This window comes from Sorex fumeus, unplaced genomic scaffold (genome assembly GCF_029834395.1).
Source record: "Sorex fumeus unplaced genomic scaffold, SorFum_2.1 ptg000018l, whole genome shotgun sequence".
Classification (NCBI taxonomy): domain Eukaryota; kingdom Metazoa; phylum Chordata; class Mammalia; order Eulipotyphla; family Soricidae; genus Sorex; species Sorex fumeus.
In genome coordinates this window covers 35,856,083-35,881,746 of record NW_026606075.1, presented here as the reverse complement: position 1 = coordinate 35,881,746, position 25,664 = coordinate 35,856,083, and positions in this window count along the sequence as shown.

The window sequence follows — 25,664 nt, the reverse complement described above, 5'->3', positions numbered from 1 at the left end:
AGGGAGTACAATCGGAAGAGGGTAGGGAGGAAATGAATAGAGCGAAAGTGAGTACGAGCAGAAGTGTGAAGGGAGGACATGAGTACAAGCGGAAGTGTTTAAAGACGACGTGAATACAAGCGGAATTCAGAAGGGAGACCGTGAGTACAAGCGGAAGTGAGTAGGGAAGACCTGAGTACAAGCGGAGTGAGTAGGGAAGACCTGAGTACAAGCGGAAGTGAGTAGGGAGGACAGGAGTACAAGCGGAAATGAGTAGGGAGGAGAGGAGTGCAAGCATAAATAAGTAGGGAGGGCAGTAGTAGAAGCAGAATATAGTAGGCATGACGTGAATGCAAGCAGACCTGAATAGGGAAGACGTGAGTACAAGCGGACATGAGTAGAGAGGCCGTGAGTACAAATGGAAGTGAGTTGGGAGGAAGCAGCAGAAGCGGGGGTGAGTAGGGAGCATGTGTGTACAAGGAGATGTGAGTAGGGAAGTGGTGAGTACAAGCGGAAATGTGCAATAAAGTCGTGAATAAAAGCGGAAGTTAGTAGGGTAGAGATGAGTATAAATGGAAGTGAGTAGAAAAGACATGAGTACAAGCGGAAGTGAATAGACAGGATGTGAGTACAAGCGGATGTGAGTAGGGATAACGTGAGTCCAAGTGGAAGTGTGTAGGGAGGACTTGAGTCCAAGCGGAAGTGGGTAGGGAGGACGTGAGTCCAAGCGGAAGTGTGTAGACAGGACGTGACCCGATGTGGAAGTGAGCAGACAGGACATGAGGGCTAGCGGAAATGAGTATAGAAGTGAGCACAAGCGGAAATGAGTAGAAAGGATGTGAGTACAAGCGGAAGTGAGTAGAAAGGACGTCAGTAGAAGCAGAAGTGAGTTGAAAAGAATTGGCTTTAATCGGAAGTGGGTACGCAGGAAGGAGTACATTTGGAAGAGAGTAGGGAGGAAGTGAATACAGCGAAAGTGAGTTCAAGCGGAAGTGTGTAGGGAAGTCTTGAGTACAAGCGGAAGTGTGTAGCAAGTCGTGAATAAAAGCGGAAGTGAGTAGGTTAGACATGAGTATAAGCGAAAGTGAGTTGAGAATACATGAGTACAAGAGGAAGTTCATACCGAGGATGAGTGTACAAGCCGAAGTGTTCAGACAGGACTTGAATACAAGCGGAAGAGAAAACACAGGATTTGAGTACAAGCGGATGTGAGTAGGAATAACGTGAGTCCAAGGGGAAGTGTGTGGGGAGGACGTGAGTCCTAGCGGAAGTGGGTAGGGAGGACGTGAGTCCAAGCATAAGTGTGTAGACAGGATGTGACCCGAAGCAGAAGTGAGCAGACAGGACATGAGGGCTAGCAGAAGTGAGTATAGAAGAAGTGAGCACAAGCGAAAAAGAGTAGAAAGGATCTGAGTACAAGCGGAAGTGAGTAGAAAGGACGTGAGTAGAAGCGGAAGTGAGTAGAACGGAATTGACTTTAATCGGATGTGGGTACGGAGGAAGGGAGTACAATCGGAAGACAGTCGGGAGGAAGTGAATAGAGCGACAGTGAGTACATGCAGAAGTGAGTAGGGAAGTTGTGAGTACAAGCGGAAGTGTGTAGTCAAGTCCTGAGTAAAAGCAAAAGTGAGTAGGTTAGACATGAGCATAAGCGGAAGTGAGTAGAAAAGACATGAGTTCAAGTGGAAGTTCGTAGGTAGGACGAGTGTTTAAGCGGAAGTGAATAGATAGGATTTGAGTACAAGTGGATGTGAATAGGGATACTGTGATTCCAAGTGGAAGTGAGAAGGGAGGACATGAGTACAAGCGGATGTGAGTAGGGAAGATGTGAGTACAAGCGGAAGTGACTAGGGAAGACCTGAGTACAAGCGGAAGTGATTAAAGAGGACGTGAATACAAGCAGAATTGAGAAGGGAGGCCGTGAGTACTAGCGAAGTGAGTAGGGAAGACGATAGTACTAGCGGTAGTGAGTCGGGAAACTGTGAGTAAAAGCGGACGTGAGTAGAGAGGCCGTGGGTATAAACGGAAGTGAGTAGGGAGGAAAAAGTAGAAGCGCAAGTGAGTAGGGAGCATGCGAGTACAAGCGGACGTGAGTAGAGAGGCCATGGGTACAAGCGGAAGTAAGTAAAGAGGATGTGAATACAATCGGAATTGAGTAAAGAGGACGTGAGTACAAGCAGAAGTCAATTTGAAGGTCGTGAGTACATACGGAAGTGTGTAGGGAGGACGTGAGCCCAAGTGGAACTGAGTCAGGAGGATGCGAGTAAAAGCAGAATTGAGTGGAAGTGAGTAGACAGGCCATGTTTTGAATCGGAGGTGAGTAGGGAGGACGTGAATCCAAGCGGAAGTGGGTAGGGAGGAAGTGAGTGGAAGCGGAAGTCTGTAGGCTGGACATGAGTCCAAGCGGAAGTGGGTACACAGGACGTGATACCAAGTGGAAGTGCTTAGGGAGGACCTGAGTCCAAGTGGAAGTTGGTAAACAAGACGTGAGTCCAAGCAGAAGTGAGTAGAGAGGACGTGAGTCCAAGCGGAAGTGAGTGGAGAAGACGTGAGTCCTAGCGGAAGTGAGTAGGGAGGACGTGAATACAAGCGAAGTAGGCAGAAAGGACGTGAATCCAAGCGGAAGTGGGTATAACGGACGTGAGTCCAAGCAGAACTGAGTGGACAGGACATGAGTCCAAGCGAAAGTGAGTGGAGAGGACATGAGTCCTAGCGGAAGTGACTAGACAGGATGTGAATACAAGCGGAAGTGAATAGACAGGACATGAGTAGAAGCGGAAGTGAATAGAAAGGATGTGAGTACAAGCGGATGTGAGTAGCGATAACGTGAGTCCAAGCAGAAGTGAGTAGGGAGGACATGAGTACAAGCGGATGTGACTAGGGTAGACGTGAGTGCAAGCGGAAGTGAGTAAGGAAGACCTGAGTACAAGCGAAAGTGATTAAAGAGGACATGAATACAAGTGTAATTGAGAAGGGAGTCCAGCAGTACCAGCGGAAGTGAGTAGGGAGGATGTGATTGGAAGCGAAAGTGAGTATGGAAGACGTGAATACATGCAGCAGTGAGTAGGGTGGCAATGAATACAAGCAGAAATGAGAAGGGAGGCCCTGTGTACAAGCTGAAGTGAGTCGGGAGGACGGGATTAGAAACGGAAGTGAGTAGGGAAGACGTTAGTACTAGCGGCAGTGAGTAGGGAAGATGTGAGTAGAAGCAGATGTGAGTAGAGAGGCCGTGAGTACGAACGGAGATGACTAGGGAGGAAACAGTAGAAGCAGGAGTGAGTAGGGAGCACGTGAGTACAAGTGGATGAGAGTAGGGAAGTCGTGAGTACAGCCGAAGTGTGCATTCAAGTCGTGAATAAAAGTGGAAGTGAGTAGGATAGAGATGAGTATAAATGGAAGTGAGTAAAAAAGACATGAGTACGAGTGGAAGTTCGTAGGGAGGACGAGTGTACAAGCGGAAGTGTGTAGACAGGACTTGAGTACAAGCGGAAGTGAACAGACAGGATGTGCGTACAAGCGGATGTGAGTAGGGATAACGTGAGTCCAAGCGGAAGTGTGTGGGGAGGACGTGAGTCCTAGTGGATGTGGTTAGGGAGGACGTGAGTCCAAGCCGTAGTGTGTAGACAGGACGTGACCCGAAGCGGAAGTGAGCAGACAGGACATGAGGGCTAGCAGAAGTGAGTATACAAGGAGTACAAGTGGAAATGAGTAGAAAGAATGTGATTACAAGCAGAAGTGAGTAGAAAGGACATGAGTAGAAGCGAAAGTGAGTAGAAAGGAATTGGCATTAATCGCAAGTGGGTACGGAGGAAGGGAGTACAATCGGAAGAGAGTAGGGAAGAAGTGAATACAGCAAAAGTGAGTACAAGCGGAAGTGAGTAGGGAAGTAGTGAGTACAAGCGGACGTGTGTAGTCAAGTCATGAGTAAAAACGGAAGTGAGTTTTTTAGACATGTGTATAAGCGGAAATAAGTAGAAAAGACATGAATATAAGCGGAAGTTCGTAGGTAGGACGAGTGTACAAGCAGAAGTGAATAGACAGGACATGAGTAGAAGCCCAAGTGTTTAGACAGGATCCGATTACAAGCGGATGTGAGTGGGGTAGACGTGAGTACATTCGGAAGTGGGTTGGGAAGAACTGAGTACAAGCGGAAGTGATTAAAGAGGACATGAATACAAGCGTAATTGAGAAGGGAGGCCCTGAGTACCAGCGGAAGTGAGTTGGGAGGACGGGATTGAAAGCGGAAGTAAGTAGGGAAGTTGTTAGTACTAGCGGCACTGAGTAGGGAAGATGTGATTACAAGCGGACGTGAGTAGAGATGCCGTGGGAACAAACGGAAGTGAGTAGGGAGGAAAAAGTAGAAGCGAAAGTGAGTAGGGAGGATGTGAGTATAATCACACGAGAGTAGAAAGGCCGTGGGTACAAACGGAAGTCAGTAAAGAAGATGTGAGTACAATAGGAATTGAGTAAAGAGGATGTGAGTACAATCGGAAGTCAGTATGAAAGCCGTGAGTACATACGGAAGTGCGTAGGGAGAACGTGAGTACAAGCGGAACTGAGTCAAGAGGATGTGGTTACAAGCGGAATTGAGCGGAAGTGAGCAGACAGGCCATGTGTTGAAGCGGAGGTGAGTAGGGAGGACGTGAGTCCAAGCGGAAGTCAGTAGGGAGGATGTGAGTACAAGCAGAATTGAGCGGAAGTGAGTAGACAGGCCGTGTGTTGAATCAGAGTTGAGTAGGGTGGACGTGAGTCCAAGTAGAAGTCGGTAGGGAGGAAGTGAGTCCAAGCGGAAGAGTGTAGAGTGGACGTGAGTCCAAGAGGAAGTGGGTAGTCAGGACGTGATACCAAGCGGAAGTGTTTAGGGAGGACCTGAGTCCAAGCAGAAGTGGGTAAACAGGACGTGAGTCCAAGCAGAAGTCAGTAGACAGGACCTGAGTCCAAGCGGAAATTGGTAGAACAGACGTGAGTCCAAGAGGTACTGAGTAGATAGGACATGAGTCCAAGAGGAAGTGATTGGAGAGGACGTGAGTCCTAGTGGAAATGGGTAGGGAGGACAGGAATCCAAGAAGAACTGGAGAGAAAGGACGTGAATACAAGCAGAAGTGGGTAAAAAGGACATGAGTCCAAGCAGAAGTGCGTATACAGGTCGTGAGTCGAAGCGCAAGTGAGTAGGGAGGACGTGAGTCCAAGCGGAAGTGTGTAGGGAGGACATGAGTCCAAGCAGAAGTAGGTAGACAGGACATGAGTCCAAGCGGAAGTGATTAGAGAGGACTTGAGTTTAAGCGGAAGTGGGTAGACAGGACGTGAGTCAAGCGGAAGTGTGTAGACAGGAAGTGAGTCGAAGCGGAAGTGAGGAGACAGGACGTGACTCCTGCGGAAGTGAGTATAGAAGATGTGAGTACATGCGGAAATGAGTAGAAAGAATGTGAGTACAAGTGGGATTGAGTAGAAAGGAATTTATTTTAATCGGAAATGGGTACGGTGGAAGGGAGTACAATCGGAAGAGTTAGGGAGGAATTGAATAGAGCGAAAGTGCATACGAGTGGAAATGAGAAGGGAGGCCATGAGTACAAGCGGAAGTGAGTCGGGTGGACGGGATTAGAAACAGAAGTGAGTAGGGAAGACGTTAGTACTAGCGGCAGTGAGTCAGGCGTCCGTGAATACAAGCGGAAGTGAGAAGGGAGGCCGTAAGTACAAGCAGAAGTGAGTTGACCGGATGTGACCCGAAGCGGAAGTGAGCAGACAGGACAGGAGGGCTAGCAGAAGTGAGTATAGAAGAAGTGAGCACAAGCGGAAAAGTGTAGAAAGGATGTGAGTACAAGCGGAAGTGAGTAGAAAGGACATGAGTAGAAGCGGAAGTGAGTAGAACGGAATTGACTTTAATCGGAAGTGGGTATGGAGGAAGGGAGTACAATCGGAAGAGAGTAGGGAGGAAGTGAATACAGCGAAAGTGAGTACAAGCTGAAGTGAGTAGGGAAGTCGTGAGTACAAGCGGAAGTGTGTAGTCAAGTGAGTAAAAGTGGAAATGAGTAGGGAGGAAAAAGTAGAAGCAGAAGAGAGTACGGAGGATGTGAGTACAAGCGGACTTGAGTAGAGAGGCCGTGGGTACAAATGGAAGTTCGTAGTGTGGGCGTGAGTCCAAGCAGCACTATGTAAGGAGGATGTCAGTACAAGCGGAATTGAGCGGAAGTGAGCAGACAGGCCGTGTGTTGGATCGGAGTTGAGTAGGGAGGATGTGAGTCCAAGAGGAAGTAGGTAAACAGGACGTGAGTCCAAGCAGAAGTGAGTAGAGAGGACATGAGTCCAAGCGGAAGTTGGTAGAACAGACGTGAGTCCAAGAGGAACTGAGTAGACAGGACATGAGTCCAAGCGGAAGTGAGTGGAGAGGATGTGAGTCCTAGTGGAAGTGGGTAGGGAGGACGGGAATCCAAGGAGAAGTGTAGAGAAAGGACGTGAATCCAAGCGGAAGTGGGTAAAAAGGACATGAATCCAAGCAGAAGTGTGTAGACAGGTCGTGAGTCGAAGAGGAAGTGAGTAGAGAGGACGGGAGTACAAGCGGAAATGTGTAGGCAGGACCTGAGTACAAGCTCAAGTGAATAGATAGGACATGAGTAGACACGGAAGTAAATAGAATGGATGTGAGTACAAGTGGATGTAAGTAGCGATATCGTGAGTCCAAGTGGAAGTGTGTAGGGAGGACTTGAGTCCTAGCGGAAGTGGGTTGACCGGACGTGAGTTGAAGCGGAAGTGGGTAGACAGGAAGTAAGCCGAAGCGGAAATGAGCAGACAGGATGTGACTGCTGGCATAACTGAGTATAGAAGAAGTGACTACAAGCAGAAATGAGTAGAAAGGATGTGAGTACAAGCGGAAGTGAGTAGAAAGGACGTGAGTAGAAGCGGAAGTGAGTAGAAAGGAATTGACTTTAATCAAATGTCGGTACAGATGAAGAGACTACAATCAGAAGAGGGTAGGGAGGAAGTGAATATAGCGAAAGTGAGTACGAGCGGATGTGAGAAGGGAGGACAGGAGTACAAGCGGAAGGGAGTAGGGAAGACCGGAGGAGGAGCAGAAGATAGTAGGTAGGACGTGAATACAAGTGGAAGTGAGTAGGGTGTCGTGAGTACAAGCGGATGTGAGTAGAGAGGCCATGAATACAAACGGAAGTGAGTAGGGAGGAAAGATTAGAAGCGGGATTGAGTAGGGAGCACGTGAGTACAAGCGGATGTGAGTAGGGAAGTCATGAGTACAAGCGGAAGTGTGCAGTCAAGTCGTGCGTCAAAGGGGAAGTCAGTAGGTTAGACATTAGTATTAGCGGAAGTAAGTAGAAAAGTCATGAGTAGAAGCAGAAGTTCGTAGGTAGGATGAGTGTACAAGCGGAAGTGAATAGACAGGACATGAGTAGAAGCGGAAGTGAATAGACAGGATGTGAGTACTAGACGATGTGTGTAGGGATGACGTGAGTCCAAGCGGATGTGTGTAGGAAGGACATGAATACAAGCGGATGTGAGTAGGGTAGACGTGAGTACAAGTGGAAGTGATTAGGGAAGTCCTGAGTACAAGCGGAAGTGATTTAAGAGGACATGAATACATGTGTGATTGAGAAGGGAGGCCCTGAGTACCAGCAGAAGTGAGTTGGGAGGACGGGAGTACAAGCAGACGTGAGTAGAGAGGCTGTGAGTACAAAAGGAAGTGAGTAGGAAGGAAACAGTAGAAGTGGGAGAGAGTAGGGAGCACATGAGTACAAGTGGATGTGAGTAGGGAAGTCGTGAGTACAAGCGGAAGTGTGCAGTCAAGTCGTGAATAAAAGTGGAACGGAGTAGGGGAGCTTGAGTACAAACGAAAGTGAGTAGGGAAGAACTGAGTGCAAGCGGAAGTTATTAAAGAGGACATGAATACAAGCGTAATTGAGAAGGGAAGACGTGAGTACCAGCGGAAGTGAGTAGGGAGGACGCGATTGGAAGCGGAAGTGAGTAGGGAAGACGTGAGTACATGCGGCAGTGAGTAGGGCAGCCGTGAATACAGCCGAAAATGAGAAGGGAGGCCGTGAGTACAAGTGGAAGTGAGTAGGGATGACGGGATTAGAAGCGGAAGTGAGTCGAGAAGACGTTAGTACTAGCGGCAGTGAGTAGGGACGACGTGAGTACAGTACAAGCGCACGTGAGTAAAGAGGCCGTGGAAACAAACGGAAGTGTGTAAGGAGGAAAAAGTAGAAGTGGAAGTGAGTAGGGGTGATGTGAGTACAAGCAGAAGTGAGTAGAGAGGCCGTGGGTACAAACGGAAGTAAGTTAAGAGGACATGAGTACAAACGGAATTGAGTAAAGAGGACGTGAGTCCAAGCGGAAGTCAGTATGAAGGCCGTGAGTACATACGGAAGTGTGTAGGGAGGACATAAGTCCAAGCGGAACTGAGTCAGGAGGATGTGAGTACAACTGGAATTGAGCGGAAGTGAGCAGACAGGCCGTGTTTTGAATCGGAGTTGAGTAGGGAAGACGTGACTCCAAGCGGAAGTGGGTATGGAGGAAGTAAGTCCAAGCGGAAGTGTGTAGGGAGGACAAGAGTCCAAGTGGAAGTGGGTAGACAGGATGTGATACCAACCTGAAGTGCTTAGGGAGGACCTGAGTCCAAGCAGAAGTGGTTGAACAGGATGTGAGTCCAAGTAAAAGTGAGTAGAGAGGACCTGAGTCCAAGCAGAAGTGAGTGAAGAAGACGTGAGTCCTAGCGGAAGTGAGTGGAGGAGACGTGAGTCCTAGCGGAAGTGAGTAGGCAGGACGTGAATCAAAGCTGAAGTTGAGAGAAAGGACGTGAATACAAGCAGAAGTGAGTAAAAGGGACAGGAATCCAAGGGGAAGTGGGTAGACAGGTCGTGAGTCGAAGCGTAAGTGAGTAGGGAGGATGGGACTACAAGCGGTAGTGAGTAGGCAGGACGTGAGTACAAGCGGAAGTGAATAGACATGATATGAGTAGAAGCGGAAGTAAATAGAAAGGATGTGACTACAAGTGGATGTGAGGAGCGATAACAGGAGTCCAACTGGAAGTTTGTAGGGAGGACATGAGTCCAAGCGGAAATGGGTAAACAGGACGTGAGTGCAAGCGGAAGGGTTTAGACAGGACGTGAGTTTAAGCAGAAGTGGGTAGACAGGACGTGAGCCGAAGCGGAAGGGAGCAGACAGGACGTGACTGCTGGCGGAAGTGAGTATAGATGAACTGAGTACAAGCGGAAATGTGTAGAAAGGATGTGAGTACAAGCGGAAGTGTGTAGAAAGGAGGTGAGTAGAAGCGGAAGTGAGCCGAAAGGAATTGACTTTAATCGGATGTGGGTATGGAGGAAGGGATTACAATCGGAAGAGAGTAAGGAGGAAGTGAAGACAGCGAAAGTGATTACAAGCGGAAGTGAGTAGGGAAGTCGTGAGTGCAAGCGGAAGTGTGTAGTCAAGTCGTGAGTAAAAGCGGAAGTGAGTAGGTTAGAAATGAGTATAAGCGGAAGTGAGTAGAAAAGACATGAGTACACATGGAAGTGTGTAGGCAGGACGTGAGTACAAGAGGAAGTAAATAGACAGGACATGAGTAGAAGTGGAAGTGAATAGACAGGATGTGAGTACAAGAGGATGTGAGTAGGGACAATGTGATTCCAAGAGGAAGTGAGTAGGGAGGACATTAGTACAAGCTGATGTGTGTAGGGTAGATGTGAGTGCAAGCGGAAGTCAGTAGGGAAGAACTGAGTACAAGCGGAAGTGATTGAAGACGACGTGAATACAAGCGTAATTGAGAAGGGAGGTGTGAATATCAGCGGAAGTGAGTAGGGAGGATGGGATTGTAAAAGGAATTGAGTAGGGAAGACGTGAGTACATGCACCAGTGAGTAAGGCGGCCGTGAATACAACCGGAAATGAGAAGGGAGGCCGTGATTACAAGCGGAAGTGAGTCGGGAGGACGGGATTAGAAGCGGAAGTGAGTAGGGAAGACGTTAGTACTTGCGGCAGTGAGTAGGGAAGACGTGAGTACAAGCGGACGTGAGTAGAGAGGCCGTGGGTACAAAGGGAAGTGAGTAGGGAGGAAAAAGTAGAAGCGGAAGTGACTAGGGAGGATGTGACTACAAGCGGATGGGAGTAAAGAGGCCGTGGGTACAAACGGAAGTAAGTAAAGAGGACGTGCGTAATATCGGAATTGAGTAAAGAGGACGTGAGTACAAGCGGAAGTCAGTATGAAGGTCATGACTACAAACGGAACTGCGTCGGGAGGACGTGAGTAAGAGGAACTGTGTCAGGAGGATGTGAGTACAAGCAGAATTGAGCGGAAGTGAGCAGAGAGGCCGTGTGTTGAAGCGGAGGTGAGTAGGGAGGACGTGAGTCCAAGCGGAAGTGGGTAGGGAGGAAGTGATTGCAAGCGGAAGTGTGTAGGGAGGATGTGAGTCCAAGCGCAAGTGGGTAGACAGGACGTGGTACCAAGCGGAAGTGCTTAGGGAGGGCCTGAGTCCAAGCTGAAGTGGGTAAATAGGACGTGAGTCAAGCAGAAATGAGTAGAGAGGACATGAGTCCATGCGGAAGTGGGTAGAAAGGACGTGAGTCCAAGCGGAAGTGAGTAGACAGGACATGAGTCCATGCGGAAGTGAATGGAGAGGACTGGAGTCCTAGCGGAAGTGAGTAGGCAGGACGTGAATCCAAGCTGAAGTGGAGAGAAAAGACGTGAATACAAGAGGAACTGGGTAAAAAGGACATGAATCCAATCAGAAGTGGGTAGACAGGTCGTGAGTCGAAGCGGATGTGAGTAGCCAGGACGGGAGTACAAGCGGAAGTGAGTAGGCAGGACGTGAGTACAAGCGGAAGTGAATAGACAGTACATGAGTAGAAGCACAAGTATATAGAAAGGATGTGAGTACAAGCGGATGTGAGTAGCGATAACGTGAGTCCAAGCGGAAGTGTGTTGGGAGGACGTGAGTCCAAGCTGAAGTGGGTAGACAGTACGTGAGTCCAAGCGGAAGTGATTAGACAGGACGTGAGTTTAAGCAGAAGTGGGTAGACAGGACGTGAGTTGAAGCGAAAGTGGGTAGACAGGAAATGAGCCGAAGCGGAAGTAAGGAGACATTACGTGACTGCTGTCGGAAGTGAGTATAGAAGATGTGAGTACGAGCGAAATTGAGTAGAAAGGATGTGATTACAAGCAGGAGTGAGTAGAAAGGACGTGAATAGAAGCGGAAGTGAGTAGAAAGGAATTGATTTTAATCAGAAGTGGGTACGGTGAAAGTGAGTACAATTGGAAGAGGGTAGGGAGGAAGTGAATACAGCGAACGTGAGTACGAGCGAAAATGAGAAGGGAGGACATGAGTACAAGCGGAAGTGACTTGGGAAGACGTGAGTACAAGCGGACGTGAGTAGAGCGGCCGTGGGTACAAAGGGAAGTGAGTAGGGAGGAAAAAGTAGAAGCGGAAGTGACTTGGGAGGATGTCACTACAGTGGATGGGAGTAAAGAGGTCGTGGGTACAAACGGAAGTAAGTACAGAGGACGTGCGTAAAATCGGAATTGAGTAAAGAGGACGTGAGTACAAGTGGAAGTCAGTATGAAGGTCGTGACTACAAACGGAAGTGTGTCGGGAGGACGTGAGTAAAAGTGGAACTGTGTCAGGAGGATGTGAGTACAAGTGGAATTGAGCGGAAGTGAGCAGAGAGGCCGTGTATTGAAGTGGAGGTGAGTTGGGAGGACGTGAGTCCAAGCTGAAGTTGGTAGGGAGGAAGTGAGTGCAAGCGGAAGTGTGTAGTGAGGATGGAATTAAAAGCAGAAGTGAGTAGGGAAGAAGTGAGTACATGTGGCAGCGAGTAGGGCTGCTGTGAATACAAGCGGAAATGAGAAGGGAGGCCGTGAGTACAAGTGGAAGTGAGTCGGGAGGACGAGAGTAGTAGCGGAAGTGAGTAGGGAAGACATTAGTACTAGCGGCAGTGAGTAGGGAAGTCGTGAGTACCAGCGGACTTGAGTAGAGATGCCGTGGGTACAAACGGAAGTTAGTATGGAGGATGTGAGTACAAGCGGACGTGAGTAAAGAGGCTGTGGGTACAAACGGAAGTGCGTAGGGAGGGCATGAGTACAAGCAGAACTGAGTAAGGAGGATGTGATTACAAGCGGAATTGAGCAGACGTGAGCAGACAGGCCGTGTGTTGAAGCAGAGGTGAGTATGGAGGACGTAAGTCCAAGCGGAAGTGGGTAGACAGGACATGATACCAAGCGGAAGTGCTTAGGGAAGACTTGAGTCCAAGCGGTAGTGGGTAAACAGGACGTCAGTCCAAGCAGAAGTGAGTAGAGAGGATGGGAGTCCAAGCAGAAGTGGGTAGAAAGGATGTGAGTCCCAGCGGAAGTGAGTAGGGAGGACGAGAATCCAAGCGAATTGGGCAAAAAGATCGTGAGTCCAAGCGGAAGTGGGTAGAAAGGACGTGAGTCCAAGCGGAAGTGAGTAGACAGGACATCAGTCCAAGCGGAAGTGAGTGGAGAGGACGTGAGTCCTAGCGGAAGTGAGTAGGCAGGACGTGAAAGGACATGAGTAAAGCGGAAGTGAGTAGAAAGGAATTGACTTTAATCGGAAGTGGGTACGCAGGAAGGGAGTACAACTGGAAGAGAGTAGGGAGGAAGTGAATACAGTGAAATTGAGTACAAGCAGAAGTGAGTGGGGAAGTCGTGAGTACAAGCGGAAGTGTGTAGTCAAGTCGTGGGTAAAAGCAGAAGTGAGTAGGTTATACATGAGAATAAGCGGAAGTGAGTAGAAAGGACATGAGTACAAGCAGAAGATCGTAGGTTGGACAAGTGTACAAGAGGAACTGAATAGATAGGACATGAGTAGAAGCGGAAGTTAATAGACTGGATGTGATTACAAGCAAATGTGAGTAGGGATGACATGAGTCCAAGCAGAAGTGAGTCGGGAGGACATGAGTACAAGTGGAAGTGAGTAGGGAAGACCTGAGTACAAGCGGAAGTGATTAAAGAGGACATGAATACCAGCGTAATTGAGAAGGGAGGCCGTGAGTACCAGCGGAAGTTAGTAGGGAGGATGGGATTGGAAGAGGAAGTGAGTAGGTAAGACGTGAGTACATGCGGCAGTGCGTAGGGCGGCCGTGAATGCAAGCGGAAATGAGAATGGAGGCCGTGAGTACAAGCGGAAGTGAGTAGAAAGGACGTGGGTACAATCGGAATTGAGTAAAGAGGACGTGAGTACAAGAGGAAGTCAGTATGAAGGCCATGAGTACATACGGAAGTGCGTAGGGAGGAAGTGATTACAAGCTGAACTGAGAGAGGAGGATGTGTGTACAAGCGGAATTGAGCGGAAGTGAGCAGACAGGCCGTGTTTTGAAGCAGAGGTCAGGAGGGAGGATGTGAGTCCAAGCGGAAGTGCGTAGGGAAGAAGTGAGTCCAAGCGGAAGTGTGTAGGGAGGACGTGAGTCCAAGCAGAAGTGGGTAGATAGGACGTGATACCAAGCGGAAGTGCTTAGGGAGGATCTGAGTCCAAGCGAAAGTGGGTAAACAGGACGTGAGTCCAAGCAGATGTGAGTAGAGAGGACGTGAATGTAAGCGAAGTGGGCAGAAAGGACATGAATCCAAGTGTAATTGGGTATAAAGGACGTGAGTCCATGCAGAAGTGAGTAGACAGGACATGAGTCCAAGCGGAAGTGAGTGGAGAGTAGGTAGGACGTGAATCGTAGCGGAAGTGGAGATAAAGGACGTGAATACAAGCAGAAGTGGGTAAAAAGGACATGAATCCAAGCGGAAGTGTGTAGACAGGTCGTGAGTCAAAGTGGAAGTGAGTAGCGAGGACGGGAGTTCAAATGGAAATGAGTAGGCAGGACGTGGGTACATGCGGAAATGAATAGACAGGACATGAGTAGAAGCGGAAGTAAATAGAAAGGATGTGAGTACAAGCGGATGTGAGTAGCGATAACGTGACTCCAAGCGGAAGTGTGTAGACAGGACGTGAGTTTAAGCGGAAGTGGGTAGACAATACGTGAGTTGAAGCGCAAGTGAGCAGACAGGACATGACTGCTGGCGGAAGTGAGTATAGAAGTGAGTACAAGCAGAAAATGTGGAGAAAGGATGTGAGTACAAGCGGAAGTGAGTTGAAAGGACGTGAGTAGAAGCGGAAGTGTGTAGAAAGGAATTGACTTTTATCGGAAGTGTGTACTGACAAGGGAGTACAATTCGAAGAGGGTAGGGAGGAAGTGAATAGAGCCAAAGTGAGTACGAGCAGAAGTGAAAAGGGAGGACATGAGTACAAGCGGATGTGAGTAGGGAAGAAGTGAGTACAAGAGGAAGTGAGTAGGGAAGACCTGAGTACAAGCGGAAGCGATTAAAGACAATGGGAATACAAGTGGAATTGAGAAGGGAGGCCGTTTTTACAAGCGGAAGTGAGTACGGAGGACGGGAGTAGAAGCGGAAGTGAGTAGGGAGAAAGTGAATCCAAGCGAAGTGGGCAGAAAGAACGTGAATTCTAGCGGAAAAGTATAGAAAGGACGTGAGTCCATGTGGAAATGGGTAGGGAGGATGCGAGTACAAGCGGAATTGAGCGGAAGTGAGTAGACAGGCCATGTGTTGAATCGGAGGTGAGTAGGGAGGACGTGAGTCCAAGTGGAAATGGGTAGGGAGGAAGCGAATCCAAGCAGAAGTGTGCAGGGAGGACGTGAGTCCAAGCAGAAGTGGGTAGACAGGACGTGATACCAAGCGGAAGTGCTTAGGGAGGACCTGCGTCCAAGCGTAAGTGGGTAAACAGGACGTGAGTCCAAGCAGAAGTGAGTAGAGAGGATGTGAGTCCAAGCGGAAGTGGGTAGAAAGGACGTGAGTCCAAGCGGAAGCGAGTAGACAGGACATGAATCAAAGCGGAAGTGAGTGGAGAGAACGTGAGTCCTAGCTGAAGTGAGTAGGGAGGACGTGAATCCAAGCGAAGTGGGCAGAAAGGACGTGAATCCTAGCGGAAGTGGGTAGAAAGGACGTTAGTCCTAGCGGAAGTGAATAAGCAGACCGTGAATGCAAGCAGAAGTGGAGAGAAAGGACCTGAATACAAGTGGAAGTGGATAAACAGGATATGAATCCAAGCAGAAGTGGGTAGACCAGTCGTGAGTCGAAGCAGAAGTGAGTAGGGAGGACGGGAGTACAAGCGGAAGTGAATAGGCAAGACATGAGTGGAAGCGGAAATAAATAGAAAGGATGTGAGTACAAGCGGATGTGAGTAGCGATAACGTGAGTCCTAGCAGACGTGTGTAGGGAGGTGGTGAGTCCAAGCGGAAGTGGGTAGACAGGACGTGAGTCCAAGCGGAAGTGATTAGACAGGATGCGAGTTTAAGCGGAAGTGGGTAGACAGGACGTGAGTTTAAGCGGAAGTGTGTAGACAGGAAGTGAGCCGACGCGGAATTCAGCAGACACAATGTGTCTGCTAGCGGAAGTGAGTATAGACGAAATGAGTACAAGCGGAAATGAGTAGAAAGGATGTGAGTAGAAGCGGAAGTGAATAGAATGGAATTGACTTTAATCGGAAGTGGGAACAGAGGACAGGAGTACAATCGGAAGAGTTTAGGGTGGAAGTGAATACAGCGAAAGTAAGTACAAGCGGAAGTGAGAAAGGAGGACATAAGTAAAAGCGGATGTGAGTAGGGAAGACCTGAGTACCAGCGGAAATGATTGAAGACGATGTACCTACAAGCGGAATTGAGAAGGGAGGCCGTGAGTCCGAGCGGAAGTGGGTAGGGAGGAAGTGAGTCCAAGCAGAAGTGTTTAGGGAGGACGTGAGTCTAAGCGGAAGTGGGTATACAGGACATGATACCAAGAGGAAGTGCTTAGGGAGGATCTGAGTCCAAGCGAAAGTGGGTAAACAGGACGTGAGTCCACGCAGAAGTGAGTAGAGAGGATGTGAATCCAAGCGAAGTGGGCAGAAAGGACGTGAATCCAAGCAGAATTGGGTAGAAATGACGTGAGTCCAAGCGGAAGTGTGTAGACAGGACATGAGTCCAAGCGGAAGTGAGTGGAGAGGACGTGAGTTCTAGTGGAAGTGAGTAGGCAGGATGTGAATCCAAGTGAAGTGGGCAGAAAGGACGTGAATCCTAATGGTACTGGGTAGAAAGGACGTGAGTCCAAGCGGAGGTCAGTATACAGGACATGAGTCTAAGCGGAAGTGAGTGGAGAGGACGTGAGTCCTAGCGGAAGTAAGTAGGCAGGACGTGAATCCAAGTGGAAGTGGAGAGAAAGGACGTGAATACAAGCAGAACTGAGAAAAAAGGACATGAATCCAAGCGGAAGTGGGTAGACAGGTTGTGAATTGAAGCGGAAGTGAATAGGGAGGATGGGAGTACAAGCGGAAGTGAGTAGGCAGGACGTGAGTACAAGCAGAAGTGAATAGACAGCGCATGAGTAGAAGCAGAAGTAAATAGAAAGGATGTGAGTACAAGCGGATGTGAGAAGCGATAACGTGAGTCCACGCGGAAGTGTGTACGGAGGACGTGAGTCCAAGCGCAAGTAGGTAGACAGGACGTGAGTCCAAGCGGAAGTGAATAGACAGGACGTGAGGTTAAGTGGAATTGGTTAGGGAGGAACATGAGTCCAAGCGGAAGTGTGTCGACAGGAAGTGAGTACAACCGGATGTTATTAGGGATAACGTGAGTCCAAGCGGATGTTAGTAGGGATAACGTGAGTCCAACCGGATGTGTGTAGGGAAGACGTGAATCCAAGCAGAACTGGGTAGACAGGACGTGAGTCCAAGCAGAAGTGATTAGACAGGACATGAGTTTAAGTGGAAGAGGGTATACAGGAAGTGAGCCGAAGCGGAAGTGAACAGACGTGATTGCTGTCGGAAGTGGATATAGAAGAAATGAGTAGAAGCGGAAATGAGTAGAGAGTATGTCAGTACACGCAGAAGTGAGTAGAAAGGACGTGAGTAACAGCGGAAGTGAGTAGAATGGAATTGACTTTAATCGAAAGTGGGTACGGAGGAACGGAGTAGAATCAGAAGATGGTAGGGAGGAAGTGAATACAGCGAATGTGAGTACGAGTGGAAGTGAGAAGGGGGGACATGACTACAAGCGGATGTGTGTACGGAAGATGTGAGTACAAGCGGAAGTGTGTAGGGAAGACCTGAGTACAAGCGGAAGTGATTAAAGACGATGTGAATACAAGCGGAATTGAGAAGGGAGGTCGTGAGTACAAGCTGAATTGAGTAGGGAGGACGTGAATACAAGCGGAAGTGAGTAGGGAGGATGTGAGTACAAGCAGACATGAGTAGAGAGGCCGTGAGTTCAAACGGAAGTGAGTAGGGAGGAAACAGTAGAAGCGGGTGTGTGTAGGGAGCACGTGAGTATAAGATGATGTGAGTAGGGAAGTCGTGAGTACAAGCGGAAATGTGGAGTCAAGTCGTGAATAAAAGCGGAAGTGAGTAGGTTAGCGATGAGTATAAAGGCTAGTGAGTAGAAAAGACTTGAATACAATCGGAAGAGCCTAGGGAGGAAGAATTTACAAGCGGAAGTGTGTCGACAGGACTTGAGTAGAAGCGGAAGTGAATAGACAGGATGTGAGTACAAGCGGATGTGAGTAGGGGTAACGTGACCCCAAGTGGAAGTGAGCAGACAGGACATGAGGGCTAGCGGAATTGAGTATAGAAGAAGTAAGTACAAGCGGAAATGAGTAGAGAGGATGTGAGTACTAGCGGAAGTGAGTAGAAAGGAATTGGCTTTATTCCGAAGTGTGTACGGAGGTAGGCAGTACAATCAAAAGAGAGTAGGTAGGAAGTGAATACAGCGAAAGTGAGTGCAAGCGGAAGTGAGTAGGGAAATCGTGAGTACAAGCGGAAGTGTTTCGTCAGGTCATGAGAAAAGCGGAAGTGAGAAGGTGAGACATGAATATAAGTGGAAGTGAGTAGAAAAGACATGAGTAAAAGCGGAAATTCGTAGGTAGGACGAGTGTAAAAGCAGAAGTGAATAGGCAGGACATGAGTAGAAGCGGAAGTGAATAGACAGGATGTGAGTACAAGCGGATGTAAGTAGGGATAACGTGAGTCCAAGCGGAAGTGACTAGGGAGGACATGAGTGCAAGCGGATGTGAGTAGGATAAACGTGAGTACAAACAGAAGTGAGTAGGGAAATAGGAAAGACCTGAGTACAAGCGGAACTGATTAAAGAGGACATGAATACAAGCGTAATTGAGAAGGGAAGCTGTGAGTCCAAGCGGAAGTGAGACAGGAGGACATGAGTACAAGCGGAAGTGATTAAAGAGGACATGAATACAAACATAATTGAGAAGGAGGCCATGAGTGCAAGCGGAAGTGAGTAAGGAGGACAGGATTAGAAGTGGAAGTGAGTATGGAAGACGTTAGTACTAGCGTCAGTGAGTAGGGAAGACATGAGTACAAGCGGACCTGAGTAGAGAGGCCTTGGGTACAAACGGAAGTGAGTTGGGAGGGAAAAGTAGAAGCGGAATTGAGTAGGGAGAATGTGAGTACAAGCGGACGTGAATAGAGAGGCCAAGGGAACAAACGGAAGTAAGTAAAGAGGATGTGAGTACTATCGGAATTGCATAAAGAGGACGCGAGTACAAGAGGAAGTCAGTATGAAGGCCGTGACTACATATGGAAGTGCATAGGGAGGACGTGAGTACAAGCGGAACTGAGTAAGGAGGATGTGAGTCCAAGTGGAATTGAGTGGAAGTGAGTAGACAGGCCGTGTGTTGAAGCAGAAATGAGTAGGAAGCACGTGAGTCCAAGCGGAAATGGGTAGGGAGGATGTGACTACAAGCGGATTTGAGCGGAAGTGAGTAGACAGGCGTGTGTTGAATCAGAGGTGAGTAGGGAGGACGTGAGTCCAAGCGGAAGTGGGTAGACAGGACGTGATACCAAGCGGTCATGCTTAGGGAGTACCTGAGTCCAAGTGGAAGTGGGTAAACAGGACATGAGTCCAAGCGGAAGTGAGTGGAGAGGACGTGAGTCCCAGCGGAAGTGAGTAGTGAGGACGTGAATCCAACCAAAGTGGGCAGAAAGGACGTAAATCCAAGCGGAAATGGAAAGAAAGGACGTGAGTCCAAGCAGAAGTGAGTAGACAGGACATGAGTCCAAGCGGAAGTGAATGGAGAGGACTTGAGTCCTAGTGGAAGTGAGTAGGCAGTAAGTGAATCTAAGCGGAAGTGGAGAGAAAGGATGTGAATCCAAGCGAAAGTGGGTAAAAAGGACATGAATCCAAGTGGAATTGGGTAGACAGGTCGTGAGTCGAAGCGGAAGTGAGGAGGGAGGAAGGGAGTAAAAGCGGAAGTGAATAGAAAGGACAAGAGTAGTAGCGGAAGTAAATGGAAAGCATGTGACTACAAGCGGATGTGAGTAGTGATGATGTGAGTCTAAGTGCAAGTGTGTAGGGAGGACATGAGTCCAAGCGTAAGTAGGTAGACAGGACGTGAGTCCAAGCACAAGGACTTAATGCAGAACCCAGCAGCTTGCAGCAGAAAAGTGAACGGACTATGCGTTAATCCAGGCCACCATGTCTGCCCAGAGGGGAACGGGTGTTGCCCCATTCGCCCTCTCTTCTCTGGAAAGAAAGATGGCAGCCACATGGGAGCCTTGTGGACAGCAGGTATGAGCTGGGAGTGTGGGGACGACTAAAACCTCTTGGGGATGGGGGCGTTCTGGTCCATCCTTCACGTCCTACCGAGGCCACCAGTTGCCCCCCACATGCGGCTCTCCAGCACAGCCACAGAAGTGAGCCGAAGCGGAAGTGAGCCGAAGCTGAAGTGAGCAGACAGGACTTTACTGTTGGTGGAAGTGAGTATAGAAGAAGTGAGTACAAGCGGAAATGAGTACAAAGGATCTGAGTACAAAAGGAAGTGAGTAGAAAGGAATTGACTTTAATCGGAAGTGGGTACGGAACAAGGGAGTACAATCAAAGAGGGTAGAAGGAAGTGAATACAGCAAAAGTGAGTACGAGTGTAAGTGAGAAGGGAGGACATGGGTACAAGTAGAAGGGTTTAGTCAAGTCGTGAGTAAAAGCCGAAGTGAGTAGGTTAGACATGAGTATAAACTGAAGTGAGAAGGAAAGACATGAGTACAAGCAGAAGTTCGATGGTAGGACGAGTGTACAAGCGGAAGTGAATAGACAGCACATGAGTAGAAGCGGAGGTGAATAGAGAGGATGTGAGTACAAGCGGATGTGAGTAGGGATAACGAGAGTCCAAGCGGAAGTAAGTTGGGAGGACATGAGTATAAGCAGATGTGAGTAGGGTAGACGTGAGTACAAGCAGAAGTGAGTAGGGAGGACGGGATTAGAAGAGGAAGTGAGTAGGGAAGACGTGAGTACATGGGGCAGTGAGTAGGGCGGCCGTGAATACAAGCGGAAGTGAGAAGGGAGGCCGTGAGTACAAGCAGAAGTGAGTCGGGAGGACGGGAGTAGAAGCGGAAGTGAGTAGGGTAAACGTTAATTCCAGCGGCAGTGAGTAGAGAAGATGTGAGTACAAGCGGACGTGAGTAGAGAGGCCGTGGGTAAAAACGGAAGTGAGTAGGGAGGAAAAAGTAGAAGCGGAAGTGAGTAGGGAGGATGTGAGTACAAGCTGACGTGAGTAGAGAGGCCGTGGTACAAACAGAAGTAAGTAAAGAGGACCTGAGTACAATTGGAATTGAGTAAAGAGGACGAGAGTACAAGTGGAAGTCAGTATGAAGGCCATGAGTACATACAGACGTGCGTAAGGGGGACGTGAGTACAAGCGGAACCGAGTAAGGAGGATGTGAATACAAGCGGAAATGAGCAGAAGTGAGTAGACAGGCCGTGTGTTGAAGCGGAGGTGAGTAGGGAGGACGTGAGTCCAAGCGGAAGTGGGTAGGGAGGATGTGAGTACATCTGAATTGAGCGGGAGTGAGTAGACGGGCCGTGTGTTGAATCAGAGGTGAATAGGGAGGACATGAGTGCAAGGGGAAGTGGGTAGGGAGGAAGTGATTCCCAGCGGAAGTGTGTAGGGAGGACGTGATTCCAAGCGGAAGTGGGTAAACAGGACGTGAATCCAAGCAGAAGTGAGTAGAGAGGATGTGAGTCGAAGCGGAACTGGTTTGAAAGTACGTGAGTCCACGCGGAAATGAGTAGACAGGACATGAGTCCAAGCAGAAGTGAGTGGAGAGGACGTCAGTTTTAGCGGAAGTGAGTAGGAAGGACGTGAATCCAAGCGATAGTGGGTAGAAAGGAGGTGAGTCCACGCGGAAGTGAGTAGACAGGACATGAGTCCAAGCGGAAGTGAGTGGAGAGGACGTGATAAGAACCAGAAGTAAATAGAAAGGATGTGACTACAAGCAGATGTGAGTAGCGATAATGGGAGTCTAAGCGGAAGTGTGTAGAGAGGAAGTGAGCCGAAGCGGAAGTGAATAGACAGGACGTGTGTTGAAGCGGAGTTGAGTAAGGAGGACGTGAGTCCAAGTGGATGTGAGTAGGAAGGACGTGAATCCAAGTGAAGTGGGCAGAAAGGATGTGAATCCAAGAGGAAGTGGGTAGAAAGGACGTGAGTCTAAGTGGAAGTGAGTAGACAGTATATGAGTCCAAGCGGAAGTGAGTGGAGAGGACCTGAGTACTTGCGGAAGTGAGTAGGCAGGACGTGAATCCAAGCAGAAGTGGAGAGAAAGGACGTGAATACAAGTGGAAGTGGATAGAAAATACATGAATCGAAGCGGAAGTGTGTAGACAGGTCGTGAGTCGAAGTGGAAGTGGGTAGACAGGTTGTGAGTCGAAGCGGAAGTGAGTAGGCAGGACGTGAGTACAAGCGGAAGAGAGTACAGGATATGAGTAGAAGTGGAAGTAAATAGAAAGGATGTGAGTACAAGCAGATGTGAATAGTGATAACGTGAATCCAACCGGAAGTATGTAAGTAGGACGTGAGTCCAAACGGAAGTGGGTAGACAGGACGTGAGTCCAAGCGGAAGTGATTAGACAGGACATGAGTTTAAGTGGATGTGGGTAGACAGGACGTGAGTCCAAGTGCATGTGTGTAGACAGGAAGTGAGTTGACGCGGAAGCGAACAGACAGGACGTGACAGCTGGTGGAAGTGAGTATAGGAGAAGTGAGTACAAGCGGAAATGAGTAGAAAGGATGTGAGTACAAAAGGAAGTGAGTAGAAAGGAATTGACTTTAATCACATGTGGGTACGGAGGGAGTACAATCAGAAGAGGATAGGGAGGAAGTGAATACAGCGAAAGTGAGTATGAGTGGAAGTGTGAAGGGAGGACATGTGTACAAGCGGAAGTGTGTATTCAAGTCCTGAGTAAAAGCGAAGTGAGTAGGTTAGACATGAGTATAAGCGTAAGTCAGTAGAAAAGACATGATTACAAGTGGAACTTCGTAGGTAGGACGAGTGTACAAGCAGAAGTGAATAGACAGAACATGAGAAGAAGCGGAAGTGAATAGACAGGATGTGAGTACAAGTGGATGTGAGTAGGGATACCGTGAGTCCAAGCGGATGTGAGTAGGGAAGACCTGAGTACAAGCAGAAGTGATTAAAGACGACGTGAATACAATCGCAATTGAGCAGGGAGGCCGTAAGTACAAGCAGAAGTGAGTAGGGAGGACGAGAGTAGAAACGGAAGTGAGTAGGGAAGTTGTGAGTACAAGCGGAAGTGTGTAGTCAAGTCGTGAGTAAAAGCCGAAGTGAGTAAGTTACACATGATTATGAACGGAAGTGAGAAGGATAGACATGAGTACAAGCGGAAGTTCGTTGGTAGGACGAGTGTACAAGCGGAAGTGAATAGAGAGCACATGTGTAGAAGTGGAGGTGAATAGAGAGGATGTGAGTATAAGTGGATGTGTGTAGGGATAACGTGAGTCGAATCGGAAGTGAGAAGGGAGTACTGGATTAGAAGCGGAAGTGAGTAGGGAAGACGTGAGTACATGGGGCAGTGAGTAGGGCAGCCATGAATACAAGCGGAAGTGAGTCGGGAGGACGGGAGTAGAAGCGGAAGTGAGTAGGGAAAACGTTAGTACTAGCGGCAGTGAGTAGGGAAGACGTGAGTACAAGTGGATGTGAGTAGAGAGGCCGTGGGTACAAACGGAAGTGAGTAGGCTGGAAAAAGTAGAAGCATAAGTGAGTAGGGAGGATGTGAGTACAAGCGGACGTGAGTAGATAGGCCGTGGGTACAAATGGAAGTAAGAGGACCTGAGTACAATCGGAATTGATTAAAGAGGATTGAGTACAAGTGGAAGTCAGTATGAAGGCCTTGAGTACATATGGAAGTGCATACGGGGGACGAGAGTATAAGCGGAACCGAGTAAGGAGGATGTGAGTACAAGCGGAATTGAGCAGAAGTGAGTAGACAGGCCGTGTGTTGAAGCGGAGGTGAGAAGGGAGGACATGAGTCCAAGCGGAAGTGGGTAGGGAGGATATGAGTACAAGCTGAATTGAGCAGAAGTGAGTAGACGGGCCGTGTGTTGAATCGGAGGTGAGTAGGGAGGACGTGAGTGCAAGGGGAAGTGGGTAGGGAGGAAGTGAGTCCCAGCAGAAGTGTGTAGGGAGGATGTGATTCCAAGCGGAAGTGGGTACACAGGACGTGATACGAAGCAAAAGCACTTAGGGAAGACCTGATTCCAAGCGGAAGTGGGTAGGGATGAAGTGACTCCAAGCGGAAGTGTGTAGATAGGACCTGATTCCAACGGAAGTGGGTAAACAGGACGTGAGTCCAAGCGGAAGTGAATGGAGAGGACGTGAGTTCGAGCGGAAGTGAGTAGGGAGGATGTGAGTAGGGAAGACCTGAGTACAAGCGGAAGTTATTAAAGAGGACATGAATACAAGCGTAATTGAGAAGGGAGGCCGTGAGTACAAGCGGAATTCTGTAGGGAGGACGGGATTAGAAGCGGAATTGAGTAGGGAAGACAGGAGTAGATGCAGTAGTGAGTAGGGCGACAGTGAATACAACCGGAAGTGAGAAGAGAGGTCGTGAGTACAAGCGGAAGTGTTTCGGGAGTGCAGGAGTAGAAGCGGAAGTGAGTAGGGAAGACGTTAGTACTAGCGGACGTGAGGTGAGAGGCCGTGGATACTAACGTAAGTGAGTAGGGAGGAAAAAGTAGAAGCGGAAGTGAGTAGGGAGGATGTGAGTACAAGCGGACTTGAGTAGAGAGGCCGTGGGTACAAACGGAAGTAAGTAAAGAGGACGTTAGTATAAGCGGAAGTCAGTTTGAAGGTCGTGAGTACATACAGAAGAGCGCAAGGAGTACGTGAGTCCAAGCAGAAGTGTGTAGACCGGAAGTGAGCCGAAGTGGAAGTGAGCAGATAGGATGTGACTGCTGGTGGAAGTGAGTATAGAAGAAGTCAGTACAAGCGGAAATGAGTAGAAAGGATGTGAGTACAAACGGAAGTGAGTAGAAAGGAATTGACTTTAATCGGAAGTGGGTACGGAGGAAGGGAGTACAATCGGAAGAGGGTAGGGAGGAAGTGAATACAGCGAAAGTGAGTACAAGCGGAAGTGAGAAGGGAGGATATGAGTACAAGTGGAAGTGTGTAGTCAAGTCATGAGTAAAAGCGCAAGTGAGTAGGTTAGACATGAGTATCAGCGGAAGTGAGTAGAAAAGTCGTGAGTACAAGCATAAGTTCGTAGGTAGGACGAGTGTACATGTGGAAGTGAATAGACAGGACACTAGTAGAAGCGGAAGTGAATAGACAGGATGTGAGTACAAGCGAAAGTGAGAAGGGAGGCCGTGAGTAAAAATGGAAGTGAGTCGGGAGGACGGGAGTAGAAACGAAAGTGTGTAGGGAAGACGTTAGCACAAGCAGCAGTGAGTAGGGAAGACATGAGTACAAGCGGACGTGAGTAGAGAGGCCATGGGTATAAACGGAAGTGAGTAGGGAGGAAAAAGTTGAAGCGGAAGTGAGTAGGGAGGATGTGAGTACAAGCGGACATGAGTAGAGAGGCCGTGGTTACAAACAGAAGTATGTAAAGAGGACGTTTGTACAATCGGAATTGAGTAAAGAGGACGTGAGTTCAAGCGGAATTCAGAATGAAGGCCGTTAGTACATACGGAAGTGCGTAGGGAGGATGTGAGTACAAGCAGAATTGAATACGGAGGATGTGAGTACAAGCGGAATTGTGCGAAAGTGAGTAGACAGGCCGTTTGTTGAAGCGGAGTTGAGTAGGGAGGACGTGAGTCCAAGCGGTAGTGGGTAGGGAGGATGTGAGTACAAGCGGAATTGAGCGGAAGTGAGTAGACAGGCAGTGTGTTGAATCGGAGGTGAGTAGGGAGGACGTGAGTCCAAACGGGAGTGGGTATGGCGGACCTGAGTCCAAGAGGAAGTGGGTAGGGAGGAAGTGATTCCAAGCAGAAGTGGGTAGACAGGATGTCATACCAAGCGGAAGTGCTTATGGAGGACCTGAGTCCAAGCGGAAGTGGGTAAACAGGACGTGACTCCAAGTAGAAGTGAGTAGAGAGGACGTGAGTCCAAGCAGAATGGGTAGAATGTACGTGAGTCCAAGCGGAAATCAGTAGAAAGGACGTGAGTCCAAGTGGAAGTGAGTGGAGAGGTCGTGAGAAGAAGCGGAAGTAAATAGAAAGGATGTGACTACAAGCGGATGTCAGCACGATAATGTGAGTCTAAGCGGAAGTGTGTAGGGAGGACGTGATTCCAAGAGGAAGTGGGTAGACAGGACGTGAGTCCAAGCAGAGGTGTGTAAACAGGAAGTGAGCCGATGCGGAAGTGATCAGACAGGACGTGACTGCTGTTGAAAGTGAGT